Raw genomic sequence first — 12,928 nt, forward strand, 5'->3', positions numbered from 1 at the left:
TCGATTTCAAATTAAGTTGAAGCTCTAAACCGGATTGACTCATTCAAACTAGAACTGTAAATTTGATTTGAACTAACTTAAATCAGATACACTCTTCATTGATGTATTGATTAAAGCCTTATGAAGGAAAATATGATAATATCAATAAAACTATATGTATACACTTATATATGTTCTCATATGAGTTAATGATTTTAAATTAAAGATAAAACAGTATCCAATTATGTGATGATACGTATAAGTGTGTATATATTTATATACCCAAAATAGATATACATAGTATTATTCTGATAATATTTGTTATGTCCTACTTCATAGTTTTTTTACTCCTACATTGAGATTTTATAATTTATTAAATCGATTTAAATATCAACAAACTTATCGTATATTTCTACGAATAAAGCTATATATACAAATAATTTTTATTGATTTATTTATAAAAATTAACATAATAGAATATATGAGTAAATAATGCAATTATTTATTTTTTTAACTTAAAACTCATTTAATCACACAATGCTAAATTTACGTTAGTTTGTTTGAATAATTTAATATCACTCCATTTCGACCGATGTTATTGAGCTCTAGACTACTTATTCAATCATGATTCATGAATCCAACTTGAAATAACGTTTCCTCCAATGTAAACTTAGAAAATGACTCTAAATGGGTCATATCTAAACTTTAATAATATCATTAATATGTAACCAAACATATATTTAATGTTACATCAATTTGTTCTCTAATCAATAAATTCCTTTGATGAAGATGGTTGGGAAATTGATGTTCAAACTATAAGCTAATCTAAAACGGTTTCAAATCCTTTATTTTTTCTTTTTTCTTTATTTTTTGTTTTTTTAGTAATTACTAATTTCCAAGATCAGAAGCAAGATTTGGGACATAATTTTGTCAATTGGATCATTAATATAATTGATTAATTATTAAGCAATATGGAGATTTCACCTAACTTTTTTTTTTTTTCAAATAATCTTGTATTCATATTTAATAGGATTCTGGTTTGATTTCACACTCCTATATAGGGTTGGTTCCAAACTGAGTTAATTTGGTTTTGAAATTAAACTTGATTTGGTTTGACTTTGTTCGAATTCATTTAAGTCTAAGTCAAACTAAACTCGAGCCAGAATACTTAGTTTGTTTTTGAAACCAAAACAAACTCAAACTAGAGAGTGTTTGGCTCAATCTAAGTTGTGAGTCAGGTAGATGGATTGATTCAGTTTGAGTTTTGCTTGCTAATCAATTTGAGTTATATCAAATAATTATCAAAATGATGTCATTTTACTCATTTTTAGGTTAAACAACGTTGTTTCATCAATGGTATGAAATCGAGCCATGAATCTAAACCACATATTCGAATCATGAAATTGAATTGAGCTTCCAACTTAAGTCAAAGGAATTAAGTTAAATTCTAACTACGTTTAATTTTAATTTGACAAATTCGAGGCAAACTTGAGCTAAGTGTGTTCGAACTTAACTTAGTTTGTATTTGCATTTACTCTCACAAAAAAAAATTAAAAACATATTTTAGCATCTTCTACTACACTCGTACAGAAGTGGGAGACTCTGACTGACAACAAATTGTCGGACTAATCTCTTCCTAATTTACTAGTTTTAGTGGTCGGGCTCCATCCCAGACCGATGCTTAAGCTTCATCAAGTGGGTTTCCTCATAAAATAAAATTTAGATTCATTAGATGAAATAATATTCTTGTGTTAAATACTACATAAAAATAGTAAAAATGAATAACTTACCAGTCATAAAATTATTACATCAACATGCATATAAAATGTCACAATTAGGGTTTATAATATGTACACCTCATTGATTATCTAAAGAAGAAAAACAAATTACAACATTATGAGCTTCAATGCAAGAACCCTAAGGGCATGTTTGGTCAAGGTTCCAAAAAAATTATTTTGATAATTTATGTTTTATTACTTATATTACTTTGTTTGATTTATAAGTAATAAAAAAATTATTGTAATTTTCTGTTACCAATAATAACATGACAAATAATATAAAAAATAATTTGATTATCATTTTCATCTAAAATATTAAAATATTACTAAAGTAATCTTGATTTTGATATAATTATATTCTTATTTATTAATTTTTTTAGTACAAAAATACTCATATTTTTAATTAATATAACAAATAACATAAAAAATATTTTAGAATAATTATATCCAAATAAATTTACGTAAAATAATAGATTAGTATTCTTTTATTACCTCTAACTAAATATAATAATTATTTGTATCTATTCAATTTTTTTTAATTTAATTAAATATAATAATAATAATTAATACTTAATAATTTTCCTGATAATTTATTTTTAAACTAATTTTTTAATTCTATAATAAAATATCTCCTGACTGAATAAAAAGGTTCAAGCCAAGCAAACAAACCATCCAATGAAAATCCAACCCAAGTAATAAGTATAATCTCAAGAAAGTGAGAAAGAATAATCTGTAGAGATGTCAATGTTGATTACAGGATCCAAACCTCAAGTGAATCTTGAAGCCCAAGTTTCTGTTTGGTGAAAAAGATAGCTGCATCGATAATCAAATTTGATGATGATGAAGGCATTGACTGTAATCTTTCAATCGTAATAATCAGACGGTGACATGACATCCGCCTCTGTCGGTGGCGTAATTGGCGTTACCATACGGCAGAAACAGAACTGAACACAACGGCTAGAGGATCTTACGTGTAACAGTGAAAACCCGTGAATACCGCAGAGTCGGAGTCTCAGATAACGACACCCGTCCTAATTAGACATGAAAATAAACAGTACCCTGTGGCTCGGCCGATTCAAAACACCGCTCTCAAGGGTTGGTCGGGTTGTGCTGTGAGTCTGACTGTTGGTCAAAACGCTTATAATTGTGTGGGTCTTAAATTTAGTGAGTTGCATCAGAGTCAATTTGGTCAATCCTACTGACAACTCTAGTCAATACTAATAATTAACTATAAATGAGGGTTGATATACTTATAATGAATAAACATTTAAATAGTAACAATATATGTTAATTGAATAGAATTTTATTTCGATCTTAAAATTATTTGGTTATATAATAATATATTAATAAAATTATGTATATTTTTTTTAAATATATAAATAGATATATATTTATAAATTATTATATAATTAATAAATATAAATTAAAATAAAATAATATTTAATCATACGATGATATATAACTATCTATTTATTTATATATTTAAAATAAGTATATATAATATTACTCATAACATATGATTATTGATACATAAATCGATATTTATGATAAGTATACATACTGAATAAGTATTTAATAAACTTATTGATATTAAATAATTTTATTCAAACAAGTTAGATTGGATTTGACTTCAATAGACCCTTAAGTAAGTCAAGGATCCATTGTTGTATCAAAACATTGTTTCTAACGAAGTTCTTCAACTCCTATGATATCCATTTGGGTTGAATAATATTACGTATACTTATTTTGGGTATATAATTATATATATATATATATATATATATATATATATATATATATATATATATATATATATATATATATATATATATATATATATATATATATATTTATGTGTTATTATATGATTGAATGTTATTTTATCATTAATTTAAAATATCAATGATATGTGATATATATAAATGTGTATATATTTATATATCCAAGTTGATACACATAGTTTTTTATTATAAAAAATAAAATATTACTAAAAAAAATACATTATTTTAAAAATTATTAAGTATAAATTATTATTATATTTGAAAAAATGAAAAAATTTGGTAACTATAAATAATTATTATGTTTGATTAAAGATAATACAAAAATATTAAATTATTATTTTATTAAAATGTTATTGGATATAATTATTTTTAAATTTTGTTCATGTCACTTGTTATATTAATTGAGAATGAAAATATTTTTATCCTAAAAATTAATAAGAAAAAATTATAATAATATCAAAATTATCTTGATAATCTTTAAATATATAAAGTAAAAATTGTAATCAAATTATCTTTTATATTCTATAACATTACCATTACCATTGGGTTGGATTCGAACTGAGCTCGTTCAAGCTTGAGTTCGAGCTACACTGGAACGAGCCCAAAATGAGTCAGCCTTATACAAGCTCATTCGAGCTCGAGCTACTCACTAAATTTACCAATTAAAAAATTTTGATACAAAACGATATTGTTTGGATTAATATGTATTAAAATAATATCATTTTAATAACGAAATAATTAAAAATTCGAGCTTAAAATGAGCTAAGCTAAATTTGAATTGAGTTTAAGTTTAGATTTCATGAGCTGAAACTCGAGTTCTATCACATATAAACTGAACCAAATTTGAACTCAAACTTAATTCAATTTGAATCGAACTCACTCTGATTATCATTAATAATAAAAAATATTAAAATATTTTATTACTAGTCAAAGCAAAACATTTAAAATTAATATTCAACAATTTAAATATGAAAAATTATTAATAAAATTAATTCAAAATTGATGCTTCCAATTAGTCAAAAGTGGGTTTATTTTTTAAATTTTAAATAGGGATACGTCAAAATTATTCCGTCTTTCTCCGTGCAGCCTTTTAACATAGGCCGAAGCACTACTCTCCATCAAGGTAACTTGAAATGACAAATTTTTATTTATATTTGAAAAAAATTGGATTTTCACCAATAATTTATTTTTAGTAATAAATTTCGTTTAGTTATAAAAGTAAAATAGTTAATTTGTATAAATTTTTTTATTTTATTTTTTTTCAAAATAATGGGGGTGCTAAAAAATTTTCAAGGGGCTTTAAAACTTACAAAAAGTTTGTGGTGTACTTTTTTAAGTTTCAATATACCATTCGATAACTTTAAAATGAAAATTACACCTAAATAAATTGAATAAAATATAATAATTTATGTTCGGTAAAATTTTAATATTTTTAACGATTTAAGTGATAAATTATTAAACTAATAAGAATATATTAATCATTTGATATTAATATTAAATATTAATAATAATTTTACAATTTTAATAAAATGATAAAACAATTATTTGTAAGAAAATTAAATAAAAATTATTAATAAAAATAGACGACGGGTAAGTATTTGGTTGTTTGAGGGTAAGAGATTGTCATTTTATCAAACTTTACGTGGGCAATAATTGTTTGACCTTTAATATGTACTAAAATCAACAAAGAAAAAGTGAGTTTTTGAATTGAAAGCTTAGAAAATATTGTGAGAATAGTAGTATATTTTTGGATTCAATTTGATCTCTTTTCCATAATTGAATTCAACTGGTGGGGACATTTTAATTTCACCTTTCTCTTCACTCTAAATTTTCAAAAGCACTTTTTTCTTGAGCAATTTTCTATTGATTTTAAGTGCTTTTTAAATTTAAGCCATGAAAGCTAGTTCTCTAGCAAGTAGTGGACCTTTTTGTCTTTTTGTTTCTTTTGTCAAGATTATTGGGATCATAAACTCAAACTTTTGTGCTTGTTGAATTTTGAAACCCTAACTTGCCCTAAATTCAGAATTCAAATTTGATTTTATTATATATTTTATAATTTGAGGCTACAAGACTTTAAGGTCACATGATTTTGTAGATTGCATGCCTGAGAATCATGTATGCATTTTTAAATTTTGTCTTGTTAATAGTAATAATTTAAGAGTATATGAACCAGACTAGTTAAATCTAGAAAGTTAATTTAGTTAGATTCGATAAGATTTAAATTCATTTAAAAGGTTAAATTATTTTTTGAAATTGAGCTGAATTAAACTTGGGGAGAGTTTGAATCGGTTCGGGTTACGAGCTAAACAAATGATTTGAATTGATCCAAATTTGTACTACAATTTGATTTAGGTCATTTCAAACAATGAAATATAGGGTCAAGTGAAAAACAATTCAGGGATTTAATTAATATTACATGTAGCGATTTTCCAAGCTTAAAGAGAGTCGACTGATTGTCATTAACACTGCCTAGCTTCATTTATGTTTGTAATTACGATAACTATACAAAATTGGTTTGTGTATTGTTTATCGTAATTTAAGGAACTTTCTATTTTGAATAATTTTTAGTATTCACTCAGTGTCTTTTTAGTATTAGATTATTAGTAATCTTATATCCATTCAATTTTAAGTAATCAATTAGATATTTAGATAATGTATTATTATATGATTAAATATTACTTTATCTTTGATTCAAAATTATCTAATCATATAATAATATATTATCTGAGTATCTAATTAAATACTCAAAATTCGATGCATATAGTCTTCTTGAAAATTATTTATAGGGTGTATTGTATAGATGGATAAGTTAAGGGGTGAGCCTAACTAAAAGAAAGAGTGAGAGGGTCCAAGTGATAGAGATATAAACTTGGGGAAACGTTTAAAATGTGAGAGGCTGGCTGGCATGCATGAAAACATTAACAATAATTGAATAATTAATTTACCCTACTTACGAGAAGGTTTTGTTGTATTCTTTGCCACTTTCGCCATCTCCAAGTGATAAATGGATTTCTTCGGAAATGCGTGGTAAATAAGTAATTAAACTATTTAACTTAGCCTTGTTTCTTACTTGTTTTATGGTTGGAATATGGACTAGAATAGAACTGGTTTAGTTTTTTAAAAATTAGTTCAATTTGATTTGATTAAGATTAAATTTATTTAAATCAAACCCAGTTAAATTTTAAATTGAAACTATTTTAACTTTGACTTAACAAATTTGAATTGAATTTAAATATCTTTATTTTTCATTATAATTAAATTTAAGTTAAGAAATGTTTAAGTTCGACTCAAATCATATTCACGCCGTGTTTCCATCCATTCATGGCTAATTTGAACAACTTTCCTCTCAGTCATTAGTCCATTCCTCACGTCAGGACCTAAAGTAACTGTTGAGTACTAGTTTACCCTTCATCATATAAATAACTATACTGTAAATTTGATACCTCTTTCATTCGTTTATCTTAAAATTAGATACCTGTTACATTTGTTTACCTAAGTTTCATCTGTGGGTGGAATAAATGTGGTGAACTGATTTCCAAATACTGCAGCTTTGGTTTGAAATTCCGGCTTTACATGGATAGTAGCACAGCATCCATATATTAATTCCCAATATATAATTTTAATTTGGGCAAAATAGTTATTTCCACACAATTATAGTGAAATCTCGTCAATTTTTAAAAACTCAAATTTTCACTTATGAGTTAATTTCGGTTAAAATTTTCTGTTAGAGTTATAAGTAAAATTCTCATTTTAATAATAATATTAAAAATATATATAATCTATTTTTTCCCCTTTAGATTTTAAAATCTAATAACTTCACCCCTTCCAAAAGTTTTTCACTTTTGAAAAATCACATTCTCCCCCCCCCTTAATTTAGGGTTTCCATCTTTTTTCTTATTTCAGCCGCCTTTAGGGCTTTTAAAAACATTAGTTTCACCCTTTATTGAACTTCAAATTTCTGGTGTCCTCTCCATTTGTCACCGCGCCCCCCCCCCCCCCCCCCCCCCCCCCACAATCGAGCCAATGCTAGCCTGACCTTGTCCGAGCTATCCTTTGGTGATATCAGCGATGAGAAATGATAGGAATGGTTTGTGAGTTTAGTATGATCTCTGAAGCCAAAAACGTGAACAATCGTTATGAATGGTTTGTCGGTTTGGTTGGGAATCATCGGGAATTATATGCATCGGTGACAAAAAATGATAGATCAATGGGTTGGTGCGATTTCTCGATGAAAAAAAACCCTATATGAAGGACTTTTAAATATTGGTGGATATAAGTTTTAACTTTTACCGCATCACATATGACAATAAGTCTTCTGGCCTTTTAATTTTGCAGGCAATTGATATTACAAAAACAGTTCGAAAAATCTATCTTTCCTATACCACTTTTGACTTTTTGCACCCCGAAAAGAATCGGGAACATGCAGAATTGTTTCACCTCGAAATAATTTATTAAAGGCCAAACGACTATTATTCACTTAAGGTATGCTGTATCTTCAATTAAAATTAACGATAGTAACGATAGGGAAAGAATATGAGACAATGATGTTTGATAAAAAAGATTTAAAGGAGGATAATAAAATAAGCCTACCATGTGTTGCACCAGCACCAACAGATAATGTATAAATATCGACTCAAATTTTGCCGCCCTACAATTAAATTTTTTGTTGAAAAAGTTTAATAAATAAATTTTTTATTCGTTTATAACGTTTTAATTGGGTGAATCACAATTACATTTATGCCCTTTTTACTTAGAGAATCGATTAATTTTAACTATTTATAGATAAAACTTTCAATTTTCTAAAGTCAAAAAATAATTTTATTCATAAGTTTTGATGTATTTTTAAAGTCATATTTATAAGATTGTTAAAATCTAAAATTTTATTTATGAACTAATTGAGATTAAAATTTTTTATTAAAAATAAAAGTAAAATCATTACTTTATTAATAATAGTAAAAAATATAAAATTTATTACATTTTCTCCTCTAAGTTTTAAAAACTAATAATTTTACCCTTATTTAAAGTTTTTAAACTTTAAAAATCATATTTTTTTCTCTCAAACCTACGGTTTTTTCTTCTCTCCTCCGGTTATCATCTCCAATGCTGATGACTCTATTTTTTCATTCTAAAACGTTGGTTGGGGCACCCTCTTTCCATATCTCTTCATTTTTTCGTATGATTGTTAATATCATATGACATTAATTTGATGTCATTTGGTACCAGTGGCAACTTTTGTAAGCCATTAATGCCCTAATTATTGATAAGAGCGATACTATGTGTACCTATTTTTGGTACACAATTCATTTACACAATAATATGTCATCATATAATTAGGTGATTTTAAAACATGTGTCATCATATGATAAAGAAACATCCAATCATATGATAATATCTTATCTGTGTATACAAATTATGTATAAAAAATATATACACATAGTTTTATTATATTCATAATTCCAAAGATGGTCAATTTTTTGCATTATTAGGTGAAGAAGAGTTCAGTTCAAGCGAGGATACTAGACCAAGAAGAGAGTTCAGTTTAAGTAGGGATATTGGACGATGTGGGTAATATATTCTGTGCATGTTTGTAAAGAAAGCAAGATAGTGGACCGATGGGGATTTTCACTGAATCCGTAACAGAAAACGTTATAGTTATTGTTGCTATTGACATATTCTTTTAAGTTTGTTTTGTATCAAAATAAACGGAAATTTCCATTGTTATGCGATGAAATTAAAAGTCAAGTTTTCCAATTCTTCTTCAACACTAGATTGAGCTCACTCTTGCTAGTTTCCAACTTCTTTTGAGCTCGTTCTTGCTCCATGTATTTATTTTCGAATATACAAAATATTATATATATAACATATATTATTATATGATTGAATATCGTTTTATTTTTTTTTTAAAAATTATTTATTTATTTAATTACAAACATTAAATATATACTAATTTATGTATTTAAAATAGGTATATATAATTTTACTGTTAATATCTTAATTGTTAATGTCAATAGGACGTAAAGATTTTAAACGCATTCATGGTTTTCAAGCACAAAATGTAAAAAAATCATGTGATCATACATTCCTGCAGCCTCAATTATGAAGCATATAATAATAACAAATTTGATTAATTTATGTATTAATTATTCAATTATTGTTATTGTTTCAACGCCTGCCAACCAACCTCTCACATTTTTTACATTCTCCATGTTAATATGCATACCTTATTTTCCCCCACCCTTGTATTCCTTTATTTCTTTTTTCCCTTGTATTGACATTCTTGAGTATTAGTATCTTATTATAATATGGGAAATTATTAAAAATACGCAAAATTAAAGGGGTCTAAGCGAAATTGCCCAAAAAATTCAGGTTTAAGCAAAAATGCCCAGATTTTATGAAATGACGAAACTGCCCCCATATATAAACAAAGCAAATTTTCACTGTGTAATTCAAAGAAAACCCCACCTCCCACGGCAATCCCACGACGAACGTCATTTCGGCCGATTTTCTTGCTTTCCGGTAACCGAAAATGACAAAGAAGGTTAGTATATCTCCCGTGATCTTGTTTGGATCAAGTTATTGCTCATATTATTGAGATTTGATTGAGATTTTTGGGTTTGAAATTTTAGGGTTTACGGTTTGAATAATGCTTAAAATGTTTTGATTCTTGGTTGTTTTCGTTGAATTGATTGTGGGCTTTTATGTTATACAACGTATAGATTTGATTTTCGCAAAAATCGGAGGCCGAAACGACCAAAATGTGGCCGAAAATGGCTGCCGAAGAGATCGGCAGTCCGACGTGGGAACAGTGTTTCCCACGTCAAGCAGGTGCATCCCACGTTCAGTAGACTTTGACCCTTTTTTTGGGGGGTAAATTAGCTTTTTTTAAATATTGGGCGTCGTGGGAGATCCTTAGCCCACGTCGGGTTTTTTTTGTAATTTGTCGCTTCAACGTGAGTTTGGCGAAATAACGAAAATGCCTCTTATATAAACACAGCCAAATGACTTATTTCCCACGGTAAATTTCGCGATTTTACTGTGCATTTCAAAGAAAAAATCAAAACTTTTCACGGCACCACGTTCATCTCACGGCCGAGCAGATTTTCGCCGATTTTCTTGCTTTCCGGCATCCGCAAATGGCAAATCAGGTTAGTATGTCTCTCGTAATCTTATTTGAATCAAGTTATTACTCATATTATTGAGATTTGATTGAGATTTTGCGCCATCCACAAATGGAAATTTTAGGGTTTCAATGTTGAACAATGCTTAAAATGTTTCGATTCTTGGTTGTTTTGGTTGAATTGATTGAGGGGTTTTATGTTATACAACGTGTAGATTTGTTTTATGTGGAAATCAGAGGCCAAAACAACCAAATTTTGGCTGAAAATGGCTGCCGAAGAGTGCGGCAGTCCGACGTGGGAACAGTATTTCCCACGTCAAGTGCGTTCATCCCACGTTCAGCAGTGATTGGCCTTTCTTAGGGGGGTAAATTAGCTTTTTTAAGATATTGGGACGCCGTGGAAATTCCTTAGAACAAAGCGGGTTTTTCTGATATTTCCCATATAACAGTGGATCTGTTTAGAATAGGAGTTTTCATGAGGGGTAAATTGATAATTTTCTTATCTAGGGTTTCTAATCATGTAGTTTTCGAATTTTATATCCGTTTTTTCTGTTTTAGGGTCTTTCAAGTTTTAGAATTTGAATTTCAGTTCCGTCTTTCCGAATTTCACCGTTTTGCGAGATTTTGACTCGTATTTTTCAAATTTTCGAAGGATTTTTCGATTGTTGCAATTCTAGGTTTTTAAACTTTTAGAATTCGATTTTCAGCTTCTTTTTTCGAATTTTACCGTTTTACAAGATTTCGACTCGTATTTTTTAGATTTTCGAAGGAATTTTCGATTGTTGCCATTCTAAGGTTTTTCAACTTTTAGAACTCGAATTCCATTTCCGTTTTTTCGAATTTCACCGTTTTACGAGATTTCGACTCATATATTATAGATTTTCGAAGGATTTTTCGATTGTTGCCGTTCTAGGATTTTTTAACTTTTAGAATTTGAATTTCAGTTCCGTTTTTTTGAATTTCATCGTTTTACGAGATTTTGACTAGTATTTTTCAAATTTCTGAAGGATTTTTCAATTGTTGCTATTCTAGGGTTTTTCAACTTTGAGAATTTGATTTTCAGTTTTCTTTTTCGAATTTTATCATTTTACGAGATTTTAATTCGTATTTTTTAGATTTTCGAAGGAATTTTCGATTGTTGCTATTCTAGGGTTTTTGAACTTTTAGAATTCGAATTTCATTTTTGTTTTTTCGAATTTTACCGTTTTACGATATTCTAACTCGTATTTTTCAGATTTCCGAAGGATTTTTTGATTACTGTCACTCTAGGGTCTTTCAACTTTTAGAATTCGAATTTCAGTTTCGTTTTTTTGAATTTCATCGTTTTACGAGATTTTGACTCGTATATTTCAGATTTCTGAAGGATTGTTCGATTGTTGCCATTCTAGGGTTTTTCAACTTTTAGAACTCGAATTCCATTTTCTTTTTTTGAATTTCACCGTTTTACGAGATTTCGACTCGTATATTTCAGATTTCTGAAGGATTGTTCGATTGTTGCCATTCTAGGATTTTTCAACTTTTAGAATTCGAATTTCAGTTTCGTTTTTTCAAATTTCACCCTTTTACGAGATTTTGACTCGTATTTTTCAAATTTTCGAAGGATTTTGAAATTGTTGCTATTCTAGGGTTTTTCAAATTTTAGAATTCGAATTTCAGTTTTGTTTTTTCAAATTTCACTGTTTTACGAGATTTCGACTCATATTTTCCAGATATCTGAAGGATTTTTTGATTGTTGTCATTCAAGGGTTTTTCAACTTTTAGAATTCGAATTCCATTTTTGTTTTTTCGAATTTCACCATTTTACGAGATTCTGACTCGTATTTTTCAGATTTCTGAAGAATTTTTTGATTATTCTCACTTTAGGGTTTTTCAACTTTGAAATACTTTAAAATGTCAATAATAAAAAATTTCTTCAAAAATCTGAAAAATACTAGTGGATATATCCTAAAACGATGAAATTCAAAAAAACAGAATTGAAATTTGAATCCTAAAAGTTGAAATACCATAGAATGACAACAATAAAAAAATTCTTCAAAAATCTGAAAAATACGAATCGATATATCCTAAAGCGATGAAATCCGAAATAACAAAACTAAAATTCGGAATCTAAAAGTTGAAATACCCTAGTATAGCAACAATCGAAAAATTCTTCATAAATCTGGAAAATGTGCATTGATATATCTTAAAACGGTGAAACTCGAAAAAACCTATAATTTCAATTGTAATGCGCCTACAATGTTTAATATGAAAATACGCCCTAATTTTAATAACAT

Source organism: Mangifera indica, chromosome 7 (assembly GCF_011075055.1).
Source record: "Mangifera indica cultivar Alphonso chromosome 7, CATAS_Mindica_2.1, whole genome shotgun sequence".
Classification (NCBI taxonomy): Eukaryota; Viridiplantae; Streptophyta; class Magnoliopsida; order Sapindales; family Anacardiaceae; genus Mangifera; species Mangifera indica.